General features: G+C 34.5%; 1 protein-coding gene across 2 annotated transcripts in view; it reads right to left on the bottom strand.

The window, feature by feature from the left end:
- Rnf146 (ring finger protein 146) overlaps nt 1–18,664 on the bottom strand; it is a 108,863-nt gene that overhangs the window by 1,763 nt on the left and 88,436 nt on the right. Inside the window, exon 3 of one of the 2 annotated variants that reach the window (XR_007109485.1) lies at nt 1,689–1,860. The gene's annotated coding sequence lies outside the window, so the exon portion shown is untranslated. Of the gene's footprint in view, nt 1–900; nt 1,861–18,664 lie in introns of those variants that run through there. The other variant, XR_007109484.1, reaches the window with a different exon arrangement.

Consider the following 18,664-nt stretch of genomic DNA (forward strand, 5'->3'; position numbering starts at 1 on the left):
TCCATCAAGCCATGATGGCCTTAGAGGCTGGCAGCTCTCCTCAAGTCTGGCTGAGCATGCTGGACCGGTAGTCAATGACGGGTAAGGAAGGAGGTAACCTCGTACCGACCTAAGACAGGAGCTGTAGCATGCTCTGCAGTTATCCGATGACGGGTAAGGACGATGGTTGACCACTCCGCCTAAGACAGGCACGGTCCCGAGCCAGCATTCTTTTAATAAATAAAAAAAGGGGGAGCTGTCGGGGTACCGTGGACCCCCAGCCCTGCGATGCGGCCAAGATGGCGCCTGGCAATGTGCCAAGGAAGTGCTGAGAGCAAAACCAGGTACCTCCAGCAGACTAATTCTCTGTGCAACAAGTGGCGTTATTTGAGGAAGTTAATGTGATTGGCCATGGGTCCTCATGGACACTGCATGCTTGCTATATGCACACTATTATGCTCCATTACTGTCCATGCTTTCCCCTCGTGATCTATAAGCTGATTGGTTGTTGTATGTAATGTAAGGCCCTTGCAAGAGCAGCCGTGCGCGGCCAGCCAGAAGTAGCAGATAGCAGAAAATAAAGAACTTACTCCGATCCGGTTTCGTGTCTCTCTGCGGGCGGGGAGCGTGATACATATATATTATAGGGCAGGGGCAATTGTGCCAAGACTCTGAGGGTTAATGTAGTATGTTCTATGCACTGAATTCCTTTCTAAAATCTAAATGTTTCATAATTCTGAAACATCGGGTCCCAAGGGTTTCAGATAAAGGATTGTGGATCTTGTCTTCTGCTAAATAATTTAGAATGTATTATTTGCTTTAAAAAATGTGAAATGCTTTTGTATTCTAGTTTTTCACTTTGTGTATTAAATGATTTTTAATTTAAAAAAAAGAAAAAAATAGGTCAATCCTCCTCCCCAAAATAGTTTACACCCTTAAATTCATGTTATATTGTCTACAATAGTCAGAATAACCTATTTATTACTCCTTTTTCTTCAGGGTTAATATGCAAAAATATGTTAGTATTTGCCTCTTTTTATTGTTTATTGTACAAATATTGACTGTTTTCTTCTGACTATATCACAATGAAAATTCAAACAACACCTTTTTAAACTTTAGACTCATCTGTTTTACCATATAATATAAAAATAATCCGATTAACATTTCTAAAAGGCAATAGTTGCATGAGCTAGTAACCTTTAAATATGGAGAACATTTATTTTGGTTTTTGTTTTTTGACTCAAGTCCAACAGAGAAATTTGGAAACCTGTGCTAAAAGAATTTGCAAGATCATGTTTGGCAAAAATGACTTGATTAATCTGGCTTTGAGATTCAGAATACAGACCATTCTGCACATCACCAGAAGGAAACCAGGTTCAGGAGCACCTGCCAATCATTTTCAGCAAAATCTTTGAATCTAAGTTTTCCACAAGGCTGAAACCTAACTTTACAATTGTAAAAGGCAATTCTGAATTTAAAGAAAACATGTCACTGATTGTTATTACATAAAAATAAATTTTTAAAAAGATGTAAATAATTATACCATTTTCTAAATTTTAGAACTTTTTCTATGATATTCACAATTAATATTAGGAGAAGGGGGACATAATTGCAAACTAGTCATTTCATTTGCCTGGAAAACCAGTAGCCAATTCATGAGTTTATCTTTGCCAATCAGAACTGCTGAGCAAGAGAGAGAAGAGCCGTACCACTCTGCAGATGAGTAGGCTGAGCCCAGGTGTGATGAAATTGACCGAGGCCTCACTGGCTTATCCTCTGGTTTTGTGGAGTCCTCTCTTTTCCCATTGCTCCATGGGCATCTCGTTCCTCCATTTTCCCATGAGCTCTGCTTCACACCCACTTCTCATTGTCAACATTTTCCTTAAGTAATTGGGGTAAAAGAAATAGAAGTCATCTGGTTAAAACCACATTTATTTTTCTCCCCCACACTCCTGCTGAGTCACCCTGTTCCCTCCTCTTCTTTTCTGTGCACTAGATGTTACAGCTTCCTGTTTCCTGTAAAGATATTCCCTCCATCAAATACTCCCTCCCTGTTTCTATATCCTAAATCATTCCCCCTTTATGATCTCTTTAAAACAAATAGATGTCCCCAATGACATGCTCCCTAAGCCCCACACTATCTTTCTTTTCTCTTTCCATGGTTGTGATTCCTGTGGAGTTACTTCACGCCATTCTTTGATTTACCCAACCCTGACAAGGCACCCACATGAAGCCTATAAAATTTCCTTCCCCAAAGTCATCAATGATCTCCTTGATGGAAATAATTTGGAAAGTTATGAAATCATACTCAACCTCTTGTGTGGCATCAAAAGTGCCGAATTTGCGTTTGGAAAGATGCCCTTCTCTTGGTCTCCAGGACACACAGCTCCTGCTATCTTTCCACACCAGCTACTCCCACTCAGATGCACTTTCTCTTCAGATCTTCCCCTTAAATGTAGGTACCCCCATAGATCTTAGTCATTTTTTCACACATTTTTAATACTTGTTCCCAAGAAATCTCATTTGTGTTATTGCTTTAACATCTTTTCATTTTTGATGACCCCCTACATAGATCCACTAGACATCTTACCCTGAAGATATTTCTACACATTCCAGAGGCATGTGAGGGAACACTAGATTCTTCAACTCAGCAAACATCCAACTTAAGGGTGAAGGGCCTGGAGCAGGGGAAGGAACATGGTAGACTTCCCATGAGAAGGGACAGAGTGAAAGAGAATTTTCAACCATTACCTGAGAAAACAAACTCTCTCTTAGGTGCTAATCTGCTCTAGGAAAAAGAGGTAGAAGAGGTTGTAATCAGCTGGAAAATCTCTTTTTGGCAAGTTGCACCATGAGGATATCTACTGGAATTCATTCCATGAACAGTTCCTATAGTGAGCACACATTAGATAACTGTGTGAGATAGTTCATTTGTTAATTAACCAGATTTCACCATTCCTTTGTATATACAAAGGTACACACACTTAAAAATATTATGTTTTGTGTGATAAATACACACAAGTTTATCTGTCATAGTAAATAATTTTAAAAACACTCATTGGAGCAAGGAAGTGTCTCAATAGTTATACTTTTACGTCTCACATTCATCTAATATTGAGTGCCCTCAAAAATGTTTATAACCCAGTGGGAAGATGCTTGTTAAATCTGTAATCGCACAGATTATCATTTAATTATATCCTATTAAGTGCTATGAAAGAAAAATATAGGGTGTTGAAAGTATATAACAGGAGACCTTGCTTAATCTACGGCATCAAATCTTATTCTCCTGAGAAAGTCATTTTATTGAGAATGATTAAGAGTGACTTGAGCAAACTGAAGGTGAAAGAATCCTCCAGGCAAAGGACGATAAAACCCAAGATCTAAGTTTACCATTTTATAATCCACAAGGACTGAAAGTAGATCAGTGTGTATAGAGGTGATCAGGGAGAAGGCTAAACAAAGGCATGCACAGGGATACTGGGGCCAAATCTTGGAGGATATGGCTAAGGTTGTTGGTCAGACTGCACTTTGATTTCATTGTGTTGTGTTGTAGCTTGTCTTAAAATCAGGACCTATTAATCTATTCCCAAACTTATCTTTATATTATAATGTAACTTAACTAAGATTTTTTTTGGGGGGGAATGATTACAGACTATTTCATTTTGAGGAGAAAGTTATCATTGGATCATGTAATGAAAATATTAGATTAATAAAAATAACATTTGGCACTGCAAATTGTTTCAAAATCATTGATGAAAGCAAGGTTGTGACAGAATGCAAAGAGCTTGTATCATCAGAATTGGTAAGTATATTAGCCTAATGAGCAGCAGAACTCGGGAAGACAAATACAGATTTTACAGTTGCTCCTGTCATTTCATCTACCTTTAATCATACAAATTGCAACCGGAGTCCTTGTTAACATGTCCTAACACATAATAATCTCTGATTTGAAAGTTTTGTTGCAGATCACCTAGTGTTGATTTTTTTTAATTGACAAAGTAAGTAAACATATACACAAGTACATGCTTTTCATAAAGAAAATATTTTAGTTCTTTTTCAGCTGCACATTAAGTGATAGGGAACATATTACAATGCCAAAATAAGTCTTTGAAGGGAAAAAATCAATATTTAACTGGTTCCCAAAAACTGATAGGATGCAATGGCTAATTCCAAAGTTGGGGAAAGAAGATAACAAGGTGAGTCTGGAATCATTTGTCGTATAAGAAATTTAGTTAGTTCTCACAGAAAGAAAGGAAAAAACTGTGGAGTATGAATAGATGGCACAGTCACCAGCCTGAAGTATCTCCAATTATAGCAACCTGAGGAAACCTGATTATCCAAATGTATAAAGGTACAAGTATTTGGATGTGGAATGACCCCCACAAAGATCAATGTATTAAAAGCTTGTCCCCAAAGTGGCAATATTGGAAGATGGTGGAACTTCAGGAGATGGGGTCTGGTGGTAGGTCTTTAGGTCATTGAGGGAATGCTCTCAAAGCTGATTGTGAGACCCTGGTCTCTTCTTCCTCACTCTTTGCTTCCTGGTTCATGATGTAAGCAGTTTGTTCTACCACATGCTCCCTGCCACTGTCATTTGGCACCATTGCCCAAGGCCCAAAGCAATAGGTCTATCAGAAATTACCAAAAAGTGATTGTAACATCCCAATCTGTGACAGAATAAACCTTTTCTCTTTATAAGTTAACTATCTCAAGTATTTCATTATAGTAACTTGAAGCTAACCAATATATAAGGACAAGAATACCATTGAATAAAACTGGAATCCATGTCCACATGGAGATAGAAAAAGAGGAAAAGGCATTTCCTTAGAATAGAATGATGACTAATGAAGGTGCAAAAGATGATGGAGTTGTAAAACCATAATTTTGCTTCCATCATCAATACTGACATTGATTTCAGCAAGGGTAACCAATAGAGGCTAAATATGAAAGCAGGCTGATAAATAAAATTGATAAAAAGAATTGATATTTGCATGGCCTCTTTATAACTTGCTATTTAGTTATTAGAGAGAAATTAGTATATACATAGTAGAGAAACCAGACACAATATTGGTGATCAAAACTGAGATCACTGAGGAGGTTCAGGTGGATACCATATGCCTCAAAACATTATACCCTGAAAAAGACAGTATCACTTTTGTAGCAGTCTGGCCAGAATGTCATTATCTGAATCTAACTATGAGGAAATATCAGATAATTAAAAATTCAGGAATATCTTATGGAAATATTTGCATGTATCCTTCAAAATGTCAATGCTATTGACTGAAGAACCATTTCTGACAATAGAATGCTACAGAGACACAACAACTTCTTGCAATATGATCTTACATTGATCTTGCACTAGAAGGAAAGTTATAGGAAAATTGTCAAAATTATAGACAGATTTGATAACACTATTATATCAATGTTCAATCTCCAAAATTTAGGTAACGCATATTAAAGTATATTCACTTAAAAGCTTCAGAATAAATAAATCATACTACATGTATGTGTGTGTGTGAGAGAGAGACAGAGAGAGAGAGAGAAAGAGCAAATATGATAAAATGTTAAGTGGTGAATCTGGGTAAAAGGTATATATGAGAGTTCTTTGGATTTTTCTTGAAAATTTTTTGTAAATTTGAAACTATCAAAGTAAAATGTTTACAAAAAAGAGTACATAATAAATAAATTATAGTATTCTATTCCAATAGTTTATAACAGTTTATTTTATATATATACATATATACAAACATATAGACAATTGTACCAAAATAGAAAAAAACCCAATTACTGTATTGATGCAAAATAAACATTTTTAAAAATAATGACTTTATTTTCCCGTATTCATGAACTGTTTTTTTAAGATTAGTCTCTTTCAACTTTGTTCAGGCCCCATTTGTCTGCATCTATTCTAATTTCAATTATTTTAATAACTAATATTGCAAAAGTATATGCTATAACCATTTCAATTAATTTACAAAATGAATAATACTGAAAAACTGAACCATGATTCTAATTAAGGGCCCTGGTTTAATAAATTAAGTGCAGGGGGCTGGTGTTATAGCTCAGTTGGTAGAGTGCTTGCCTTGCATGCACAAGGCCCTGGGTTCAATCCCCAGCACCACCAAAAAAATTTAAAAATTAAATTAATTAATTAATTAAGTGCAGCAGAATTGTAGGAGTTCAGTTCAGGTTTCCAGCATTGTCTTTCAATAAGGTAAAATAAGTCATTTTAAGTTAATATCTGTCACTATACTTATTCTTTTATTTCACCTCGTGGACTTCTATTGCCTCCTAATGGCAACGCTCTGGGGACCAAACTTTTAATACATGGGCCTTTGGGGGACATTTGAGAGCCAAGCTGCAGCAAAAAAATATTTATTAAGAGCCTTTTTGTACTAGATGTTATGAAATTTAATAAACCAATTAAGGAAATAGGTTAAAAATAACAAAGATAAAAAGTATATACAAATAAACCAAGTATACAAATATACAAATATTCTATGATATATACAAGCTAGGAAAGTTATTTCTGTACACAAGTAAAATGTCAATCCATAACTTGGCATTAATCGAGTATATAGCATTTTAAATTCATAGTGAAAAAGATGGGAGGACATCTGTGGGTGGGGAAAATAGCAATGAGTAGAGAACATTTAGGGGAGACTGAAGGAGGAGATGGTCTCCCTAAGAAGTATATCAGGAAACAGGAATAAGATCCATTGTAAACTGACAAAAAAAAAAAAAAAAAAAAAACAGTTCAGGCAACAACAGTTCTGCAACCACAAAACCAGAAGTGAGTCTTGGAGGCTGATGAACTGTGTTCCTTAGACTTCAGGATGACAGTTTGGAAAGGTCACAAAGGATATTTCGCTTAAATAACTTTTAAAGGAAATGGTCATTACTTTTTCTATTTGTGACTTGCTGTCTTTTAAAAATTGCTTGATCCACATGGACCAAACAGTTGTTGATCAATTTTACGACAGATGGCATGGACGTGTTTGCCCTGAGAAAGAAGGGTTTTTTTCAGTTTATGATATTTTCTTTACTGAAATTAAATTAAAATAAATCTCAAGGGAAATCTTTCTAAAATGTAAATGAAGACTGAATTAAAGGACAACTAACCAAAAAACTACCTCATGCTTCATTGTATTGATTATTGAACTGAACTCTGAAAGCAAATGGTTCCAGTCACACATGGCTTATGTGTCCATATGTGACACTGTCATGAGGTAGAGAGGCCATAAAGTCAAAATTATCCTTACTTGCATTAGTCGGTGTTCTGTCATTGTAATAAATATCTGAGAAATCAGAGTTTAAGGAGGAAAGGATTATTTTGGTTCAGAGTTGTGGAGGTTTAGTTTGTGGTCAACTTGACCCATTGCTTCTGTACCTATGTAGAGGCAATAGGTCATGGTGGATAGTGCATGGTGGAGCAAGTTGCTCACCTCACAGTGACTGTGGATTGAAAAAAGAGAAAAACACCATCTTCCCATAGTCTTTTTCAAGGCCATGCCCCCAGTGACCTACGACTTCCTACTAGGCCTCGCCTCTTTAAGGAAGCAACACCTCCCAAAAGTGCCATGAGATGAGGACCAACCCTTTAACAGGTGGGCCTGTAGGGGACATTTCAAATCCTGGAGGAGTTTGTGACTGTTTATGTGGACTTCGGGGAAAACTGGAAAACTGCCTGCCACTCAAAACAACTTCCCACCTGATTTTCTTGTAGAGAAAAAAAAATCCTTTTATTCTCTCTCAAAAGAGGACTTTTGAAAGAAAATAAGATAAGGAGTGGGTTTAATTTACTTCAAGATATAAATGAATGAGACTGATTCAGTCATGCCAGTAAAATACTCACTATTTATCTAATGAGATGACTTGATCACAACTCTGCTCATGGAACAATTTGTATAATATATCTCAGGGTGGAATAGGATTAAATATTAAATATTCTGGACCACTGACTTACTTATTAAAATAATTTACTTAAATACATTAGGAATACAGCTTCAGTTTTTCCTGCACCTATAATAATGTATGTATTGAATAAAATATAAATTGCAACCTCAGTTTCTTCAAATTTAAAAAATACAATTTAAACTTCTAGAACATAGTCTCTGTCCTCTAATAAGTACCATTTCTTAGATATCAAGGACTTCATGTTATTATAGGAAGACAGAACATCATCTGAAAAAGGAACCTAAAATGGATATACTTTTAGATTCTAGGTATATTAATTTTTAAAAGGCAGTGGTATAATTGGCACCCTAATGCCATGCAGTTTTCAAAAAGATTGCACATAGCACTTCAAATAACCTTCTCCAAGCAAAAGAAATAAGAAGAAAATTAAACAGAAGTTGCAGAAGGAGAACATGACAAGTGAATATAGCAATAACACATGAATGTCCAACAATTGGGCAACTCTCTACATTATCCATCTTTATAACTTAAATTTGTGCATATTTTATAAGCAACGTCTGCAGTTTACTTAAGTATTACATTGAAAACATGAGATTATGTTGTTATAATCAATACACTCAGAAAAGAAATTAAAGAAATGACACAATCAAGATCACGTGTAGCTAGTGGAGTATAAACTAGTCTAATCTTTCCAGAAAACAAGTTGGAAACAAATGTCAAAATCTTTTAAAACTTACTCATAAACTACACAATTTAGTACAGATTTGTTAAAGATTGTATTAACGTTTTTCACACTACTATTCATAAGAGCTAGAATTAACTCTGCAACAAGGGAAGGGTTAAATAATCCATTATTAATAATATTTTTGCATTAGGAAATATCATGGATCCCACAACAATGTTTTGAAAATGTTTTGATATTATCTGTAAAGGTTTATAAGTAATGTTAAGGTTTTAAATAATGAATAAAATTTTATATAAAGATAACCATAAAAATTTGTAAAAAGAAAATAAATCAAAAGGTGGGATTTTAGTTCTTGATGCTTTGCATTGACAATGGCTGCTATATTTTTTGATGGATTTATTTTAATCCTGCTCAATTATTCTGTGCAAAGCAAATCTATTTCAATCTCTTTATTTTCCAAAGTAAAGCTTCTATCTTTCATCCATCTCAACAAAATGTCATTAATTTCTTCAGGTTAAACACCCTTGTTCACAAAAACCATTTTCTATACATCACTTTATTTAGCAACCTTCTATATACAATGATTTCTACAGCTCCATATGTTTTACAATGTTAAGTTAAACTAGCCTTCAGAGTATTTGATGATCTGGGTTACCTAGAGATTTGCATTTTAAAGGCAGTACAGGAAACAAAAAATAAGACCTATGGGATAATTCTAGGTAGACAGTTAATACTGAGTCCTCCTCTCCTACATTGCATAAGTGGTGCTTCTTGAAGAGTTATTAGTAAACTGACATATGAGGCAAAACCTACCAGAAAACATTGAAATATAAGCAAGAAAAAAATATCTTGAGAACTTATAAATACAGGTATAAGTTAGTTTAAGGAATTTAATTTAAACCATTGAAGTTGCCTGGGAAATGCCATGCTAAAATGCACATTTGTAATATCCCCAAGTTCAACAGTTGAGCAGATAAACTCAGGCCAAACTCGAACTTATATCTTAGAATTACAAAAATCACAAAGTTTTGAAGAGTTTTAAATGTTTGAAAAATCAGAGAGGAATAAAAACTAAGTAATTAACCACATAATTATGCTTCCAAATATGGGCAGATTTGAAAAGCAAATGAAGTTTACAACTTGTAGAGAGCAAAATATAATTTTTTAATTTAAACACCCGATGAGTTTAAATAGCATACTACAGACAGCTTACAAGGAAAATAGATGATCTGGAAGGCAGATCTTAACTAATTTTCTAAAAAGTAGCACACAGAAATAAAGAGCAAACATCAGAGAAACAAATTAGAAATATGAATGAAAGAACCAGAAAATATCTGTATATACATATATAAATGTACCTAGTGTGCAGTGTATGTGCATGTGTATGTGTGTGTGTGTGTGTGTGTGTGTGTGTTTATAGAACAAATCAAACAGAAAAAGAGAAAGACAATATTTGAATGTAAAATGGTGGAAACATTTTTATAATTGATAAAAGACGAATTCTCTTAATCAGAATAAAAGAAATTCTTCCATGTCATTATAGTGGAAAAATTTTTTTAAAGTAATGACAAAGATGATCTTAAAAATGCATTCTACTGTTATGTATAACTACTTAGAACAAATAAAAACTTTTTTTTAAAGTTATGAGGCAAGAAAAAAAAAAAACAGAATAAAAAGAGAATACCTACAAAGACAGAGCAATTAAACACAATGCAAATTTCTCAACCTCAAAAACAGAAACTAGAAAAATTTTAAAGCATTGACAGATTAATTAACTTGTAATTATATACATAAACTGTTATTCAAGAAAGTGAATAAAGTGAAACATTCTAGAACACAAAAAATCAAAAATAGGTTAGTTCTCTACTAACACTCTCAACAAAGGTCATTCCAAAATCTATGTTTCAGGAAAAAGGAAAATGTTTCCATAAATATGGTCTTAGATTATAGAAGTAATAAATTATCAAGAAATTGATAAAAATTAAATGATAAAAAATCTTTTTTAAAAGACAACATAGAACAATAATAGAAATGTTTAATTAAGGAGACAAGAGAAGAAAATGTAACAAAACAGTTGACAATTGCAAATAGAGTTGATCAGAGTTAAACATTGTATTTATTATAATTGTCAAAGGAGAACCTAATGGACTGAATATACAATTTTCAAGTCTAAGGGGGGAGAAAACAGTAGAAATAAATCTTAAGGCAGTTTAAGACTCACAGATTCAAAACACAAGAGACTTACCTGTCACATTGAATTAATAATGTATTAAAAAATAAAACACAATGGGGTTTGGGGCTGTAGTCCAGTGGCAGAGTGCTTGCCTAGCATGTGTGAGGCACTGAGTTCAATCCTTAGCACTTAGCACCACTTAAAAATAAACAAAGGGCAGGCTGTCCAATCTACAAATACAAAAAAAAAAAAAAAAAAAAAAAAAAAAAAAAAAAGGACTGGGCGGTCACTCAGTGGTAAATAACCCCTGGGTTCAATCCCCAATATTTAAAAAAAAAAAAAAAAAAAAAAAAAACCATGATTAAAATGAATTAATAGCAAGCAACAATATATGAATACTTTAGCATTTGAAAGTTTGTTACCAGAATTTACTAAGTTCATACATTCAGAGAGAAAATTACATGATCATCCAGGTTAATGAGAAAAAGCATTTAATGATATGCAGCATTACTGTCACAGGAATTCATAACAAATTAGAAATAGAAGAAAAGTTCTTTAATGATAAATGAATTCCTCATAAACTTAAAGAAAGTGATCACACCTGCTATTGAAATGTTAAGACAATTCAAATTAAAATCAGGATTTAAAGACTGAGGATGTAGCTCAGTAATAAAGTACTTCTTTGGCATGTGTAAGGTCCTGGATTTTATGCCCAACACTGAGAAAAGAATGTTTACTATTATTATCTATTAAATATCATAAAGGAAGCCATAGGAGTGCAATAAGACAAGTTAACAGAATAAAAGTAACCAAATAGTCATTCTTTTGAAATCATGTGTTTGAATAAAAGAATCTATACAAGTCTTTGAATGATAAAAAGAGTAAGCGAATATAAGCTCAATATATAAAAAGAACAATTTTAAAAGATAGTTTTAAAGATAGCATCAAAAAAAGCACCAAGAAATATAAAATACTGAGGATTAAGTCTAATAAAATGAATGTAAAACCTTAATTCAGAGAGAAAAAAACTTTATTAAAATATATTAAAGAAATAGATCAACTACATGCAGAAGATACTCTTATAAAGAAAAGACATACATAATCATGTCTTAACTATAAATTTAATTTGAATTCCTTTCAAAATCCTGCTCTAATTTGTTATACAACTTGACAAACTGGTTTTAAGATAAATATGCTGTGTACTGGTTAAGAACAACCAAGATGATTTTGAAAAAGGATAAGACAGAACCATTTGTCTGATTATGTAGCAATACTACAATGCAGTAACAATTAAGGCAATATTGTATTGACTCAGAGTAAAGAAAATACCAAAGGAACAGACTAGTTAGCGTAGAAATAGTACCATGCATAAACAGAAACTTCACATATGACAAATGCAATTGCTAATCAATAGTGAAAAGATGAATAATTTGATAAGTGGTGCTAAATAATTGGTTATAAGTATGTGAAAGTAAAACTATACCCATATATCACACCATATATGAAAGTTACTGTTGAAGCCCTAAATATGATAAGCAAAATGTAATTCTTAGGAAACCATAAGATACTGCTTTATAACTTTGTGTGCAGAAAAGAATATGTAAAATTTTAACTTGTTTAAGAATTTAAATATAAACCATATATATGAGGAGTCCATCTTCTGATTAAAATCCTGTGTGTGTTTTTCCACACCTTACCATAGGCACTTAAGAAGGCCTTCTGGGGAAAGCTGTTCTACATGGACAAGAGGAAACGGAAGGATGTCCTTTACTGAAATAAAGCAGAGCACACTTCCCGCCATCTTCTTAAGAGGTGGGTAAGAGTACTGCTTATTCCATAATTTGAAGTCAGTCAACGATGCTAGAATAAACCCAAGCCTGCTACCCAGGCCAGAGACAAATTAAGACACAAGGCTTACAAAATGGAAATTAATGTTTGCTAAGGTCAGGAGTACCTTTCAAAAAAATATTGTCTACATAGTTCTAATAAAAAATTTAGAAAAGTTTCCTCTGACCTGGCTAAAATATACACTATATTCCTTTTATTCTTTTTTTTCCCTTTTCCACCTCCAGGCATAACTACCTAAAACTGCCAGCATTATTAATGCATCTCACTCTATTATTCCTTGACTCTACTAAATATGGAAAGATCAGAGAAATAGGTCCTTAAAAGAAGCAAATGTTATTGCTGTCGAGTTATGAACAGTTAAGCCCTTCCCTTTTCTACTTCTTAAGATGTTGCAGGCCTTCATTTCATAGAGAATTGTGTACAAAAGAAAATTAAAAAGAACTAGATTTATTGAATGCTCAAAAAAAGAAGGTACAGAATTAAAGTGTACTTTCTCAAAATCATAGGAAATATTTTACCCTAAAAATAAGTCCCCAGGGCTGGGGAGATAGCTCAGTTGGTAGCGTGCCTGCCTTGCAAGCACAAGGCCCTGGGTTTGATCCCCAGCACCGCAAAAAAAATAAAAATAAAAAATAAGTCCCCAGAATTTATGTTGATGGTAAGCTGAAATTGTCAGTATTTAACTATGACTATTATTTTGTCTTCCTAAATCATTTTTCATTCTTTGCATAACATTTTAAAGTCATTTGGGGCTTCTCTCACATTGTTTTCTGTGTTCAAAAGACATAAATAAGCAAAAAGTGACACATGTAGATGGATTCAGAAGTTCTATATTTTCCCCCTTCATATAGAAAATAATTTAGACTGTGGAATCAAATACTGTTTGTGCCCCACACTCGCCCCAGCACCTGTGGGCTACACTAACATTGGCTTAAGTTTCACATCCCCTCAGGCAAAGTGGGAAAGGTTGTCCCTTTGTTTTCTCAGAAGAGTCATTATTCACTCCTTTCTTTAATTTATTCCATTTCTTTCTTCTTTCCTTTCCCTCCTTTCTTTTGATTAAACATTTCACCTAGCCTTTGTGCATTCTTTTAAATTTTTTTCTCTTGGGTCAATTATTCAACACTGACTTTTTAAAAGAATACACCGAAAAATGAAAATGGTGGAACAACAGTGCTATTTAGAAACTTACATATCGCTCTGAAATATAATTATCTAAGATTTTAAAATCAAAAGTACAGTAAGTAGGTTGAGAGAACAGCTCAATGGCAGAGCAGGTACTTACAAGTTCTAGGCCCTGGATTTAATCCCATAAACACACACACACACACACACACACACACACGAAAAAAGAGAAAAAATGAGGAAGTATTTTCTCTTTAGGAAGTTACAAGTGAAAGCAGAAAATATAAGAAATTGCACCATAACACAGATAGAACTTGGAAGATTTTAGTGTTAATGAAGTCAGAAATAAAGACAGGCAGTTAGTGTAGATAGATGATGAGGTTGAATCCAGAAAATGGAGGCCCTTTGGATCAGGGAAGTTGGAGGCTGCGCCTGGGAGATTGGAATGTCAATGTCTCTAGAGTGCTTTGATTACCTGCCTGTACTACCCTTCCCAAAAGGTTGCAGAAGGAGTTGTTCATTAATGCCTCTTGGGCTGCTTCGTGCTGGATCGCTCCATTTGACCCTTTCCCCTGCCCATCTGCTGTCTCAACATTTTGTCATCCCACTGGTATCTCCTGGGCCTAGTCAAGTATGCAGGAAGGAGAGAGATAAGGGGAAGGAGGACAGGAGAAAAAAAGAAAGTCTAAAATATAGAAAAGGGGCTGGGTGCTCTCACTTCTTGGGATACCAGAATACCAGTTATGGCCCCCTTCTCCCTCCTGGGAGAAGTCTGTATTACTACCTTTAAATAATACCTGCATTCTATGCTTGCCTCAACACTTCTCTAATGTTCAAACTTCAACATTTGAGGAAGCAGAACTCATCACCGATAACTAGTGGTATCATTAAGAGCCTATGATCAAAATGTGAAGTAATTGTTGAATACAGACTACACCTCAGTAATTGATTACTTAAGGATAATTATGAAATAAGTAGCTGAGCTTCAATTGTAAATTTAGAATGTTGCTTGACAATCCACTTAGATTTAAAAAATTTAACTTGTTTCCACATTGAAACAAATTTTATATTTTTATTTGTTCTAATTAATTATACATGACAGTAAAATACACTTTGACACATCATACATAAATGACTATAACTTCTTATTCTTCTGGTTGTATGTGATGTAGAATCACACCAGTCATTCAGTGATATATGCAGAATAAAAATGTCTGATTCATTCTACTATACTTTCTGACTCCCTCCCCACTCCCATCCCTTTACTCCCTTCTGACTAATCACAAAAGTGACTCTATTTTCCTTAGCCCTGCTCCCACATTTATTGTGAAGTAGCATCTGTATATCAGAGAAAATAATTTGGCCGTTGGTTTTTTGGAATTGGCCTATTTCACTTAGCATGATATTCTCCAGCTCCATACATTTATCTGCAAATGCCATAATTTCACTCTTCTTTAAGGCTGAGTAATATTCCATTGTGTATATATACCACATTTTCTTTATCCATTCATCTATTGAAGGACACCTAGGTTGGTTCCATAGTTTAGCTATTGTGAGTTGAGCTGCTATAAACACTGATGTGGGCTGCATCGCCATAGTATGCTGATTTTAAAGTCCTTTTGGTGTAAACCAAGGAGTATGATAACTGGGTTAATGGTGGTTCCATTCCAAGTTTTCTGAGGATTTTCCATATTGCCTCCATAATGGTTTCACCCAATTTGCAGTACCACCAGCAATATATGAGTGTACATTTCTCTCCACATCCTCAACCACATTTATTTGTTGCTTGTATTCTTGATAATTGCCATTCTGACTAGAGTGAGATGAAATCTTTGATTTGGCATTGCTTTAATTGCTAGAGATGTTGATTTTTTTATAAATTTGTTGATTGATTGTATTTCTTCTGTGAGGTTCCTGCTCAGTTCCTTAGCCCAAGTGGATAAAGCCTTAGGCACTACAACAGAGACCCTGCACCTAAGAGAAGAAAAAGTAGGCCTAAATTTTCACCATGCTGGCTTAGGTTCTGACCTCCTTAACAAGACTTCTGCAGCCCAAGAGGTAAAATGAAGAATCAACAAATGGGATGGATTCAAACTAAACAGCTTCTCAGCAAAGGAAACAATAACATGACGAGAGAGCCTACACAATGGGAGAAATCTTTACCACGTGCACCTCAGTTAGAGGCATTAATCTCCAGGGTACATAAAGAACTCAAAAAAATTAACACCAAAAAAAACAAATAACCCAATCAATAAATTGACTAAGGAACTGAAGCAAATTCTTCATTAAAACAAATTATGAACTATGTGACTAGTCAATTCTCAACTAAACGTAGTAAGTGAATAGTCTGATTCTATGAATGAGAGCTTACTATAAGATTTAAAAAAATATCATTCAGAAGCCAGGCACAGTGGCAAATGCTTATAATTTCAACAACTGGGGAAGCTGAGACAGAAGGATCTGAAGTTTGAGGCCAACCTCAGCATTTAGAAAGAACCCTCAGCACCTTCATGAAAACCTGTCGCAAAGTAAAAGGACTGAGGATATAGTTCAGTACTAAAGTGGCCCTAGGTTCAATGCTCAGTAGCCCCCTAAAAGTGTTCTTCAGATACAACACATATTAGAATAATGAGTGAAACTAAAGAACTTATTTGATTGAACTTTTTCTGTGTGTATCAGAAACCTCAAGCTGGTGCTATGGTTTGAATATGTCTCCTGAAGTTCACGTGTTGGAAACAACCTACAATGAGACAATGTTGAGAGGCGGGACCTTTAAGAGGGAAAGAGGGTAGAAAGCAGTATAGAAATTCCTTAGAAAAACTTGGAATGGAAACACCATTTGATCCAGCTATTCCACTCCTCAGCATACTATAGTGACAAGTCACATCAATGTTTACAGTAGATCAATTCACAATAGCTAATTGTGGAATCAATCTAGATGCCCTTCAATAGATGAATGACTAAAGAAAATGTGTATATATACAAAATGGGAATATTACTCAGATTTAAAAGAAGAAATGAACTGATAGTATTTGCAGGTAAATGAATGGAATTAGAGAATATCATATTAAGTGAAATAATTCAATCCCAAAAAGCAAAGGCCAAATGTTTTCTCTGATAAGTGATGTTGATCCATAGTGGAAGAGGGTAGGGAAGAATGAAAGAACTTTGGATTACACAGAGGAGAGTGAAGGGAAGGGTGGGGCAGTGAGGATAGGAAGGACAGTAGAATGAGACAGACCATTATTACCCTATATACATGTATGATTACACTACTGTGTGACTCAGCACCACTGCAGAGCCAGAAGAATGAGAAGTTAAGCTCCATTGTGTACAATGTGTCAAATGTATTCTCCTGTCATGTATAACTAATTAAAACAAAAAAATAAGATGGAGAGAGGGCATGGGGGTTCTGCCCACATAAATTGGTTTATCATTATGACGAGTAGGTTAGTTATGAAGGAATGGGTTCCTGATAAAAGGATGAATTCAGCCATCTTCCTACTTCTCTTTCTTGCTCTCATCTTTGGTCTTGCTTTGGCTTTTGTTCTCCCCCTTGCTCTTGACCTTTTGCTGCCTTCTACCATGAGATGATAGAGCAAAAACTTCCTCACCAGATGCAGACCTCTTCAAACTGGATTTCCTAGCCTCTAAAACTGTGACCCAAATAAAATTACTTCTTTACAAATTACCCCAGTCTGGCAGTATTTTGTAATAGCAATGCAAAACATACTAAGACACTGTATAACTAAATAAAACAGATGATATCTCTCTGTTAAGTATCAAAATAATGTTACATGTGATATGGTATTGTGAAAAATACATCATCCTTTCCAAATCTTTAATGCCAACACCGTCCAGTTATAAACATTCTACATCATTTTTCTTTAGAACTTAATTACTAGTCAGAATTTTCTTTTTTCCTTTTATTATGTGCCATTACATTTAACGACTCATCAGAAACTATGGCTTTATAATTTTCAATCTCAATATTTCTCCTTTGTGTCAGTCTGATAGCTCTGAATTGTTCCACTCTGAAGATCAAATCTCAAGGTTCTATCTGCTCCATCTAATACTTTTTCCTGTTTTTCTCTTTCCTTATTAAGGGCCACTAATATTATCATTACATGATCCTTGGTTTTCTTAGCTCCTTCTATTTTATTTTATATTTTTATACAAGTCCCTATATTCTCTTATATATTAGGCCTTTTTTGGCTTATCTAACCTATTTGATCTAATTCTAGGGTTCACACATGTCAGTGCTATCCTTTTTCCTTTTACAACACCTTTGAATCCTGAGATGTTTTAAACCTCCATCAACTTTAAAATCAGACAACAAGTTTATATAACTCCCATACTCCACAATCTTCTTGCTTTCCTCAGATTGTTCAATGTTACTGTATATCCCAAGATGGTGCTAACAGGGTCATATAGAATTCCTGCAATTTATATTATATATATATATATATTTTTTTTTTTAATGTGGTGCTGAGGATCAAACGCACTGCCTCACATGTGTGAGGCAAGCACTCTACCACTGAGCTACAGCCCCAGTCCAAATTCCTGTGATTTTTACTTCAAATCAATAACACTTTGTTTCTTATTGAGTCACAATCATATTCCCCAAAGAGATCTTAATACTTATTCTTTTCCTCCTCTCCACTCTCTCAATCCCACTGTGAATCTTTCAGTTCTCAGAAGAACTTTTCATTTAACTTCTATGAACTTTCAGCAATAACTGAGGATACTTATTGCCGGATGTTACGAAGAATACATATCAACTTTTTCTTCTCCATACTTGAATATACAAGGGTAATCAGAATTTTGGGTAAGGGGGAGGGGAAGAAGAAGATACAGGTCTGGTTTGTTTGAAAGCTTCCAAAGTGAAGCAAGTGCTGTTAATGCACTGTCCAGAACCATAATTTGCATACATGCTG

The sequence above is a fragment of the Sciurus carolinensis genome, chromosome 7 (assembly GCF_902686445.1).
Source record: "Sciurus carolinensis chromosome 7, mSciCar1.2, whole genome shotgun sequence".
NCBI lineage: Eukaryota > Metazoa > Chordata > Mammalia > Rodentia > Sciuridae > Sciurus > Sciurus carolinensis.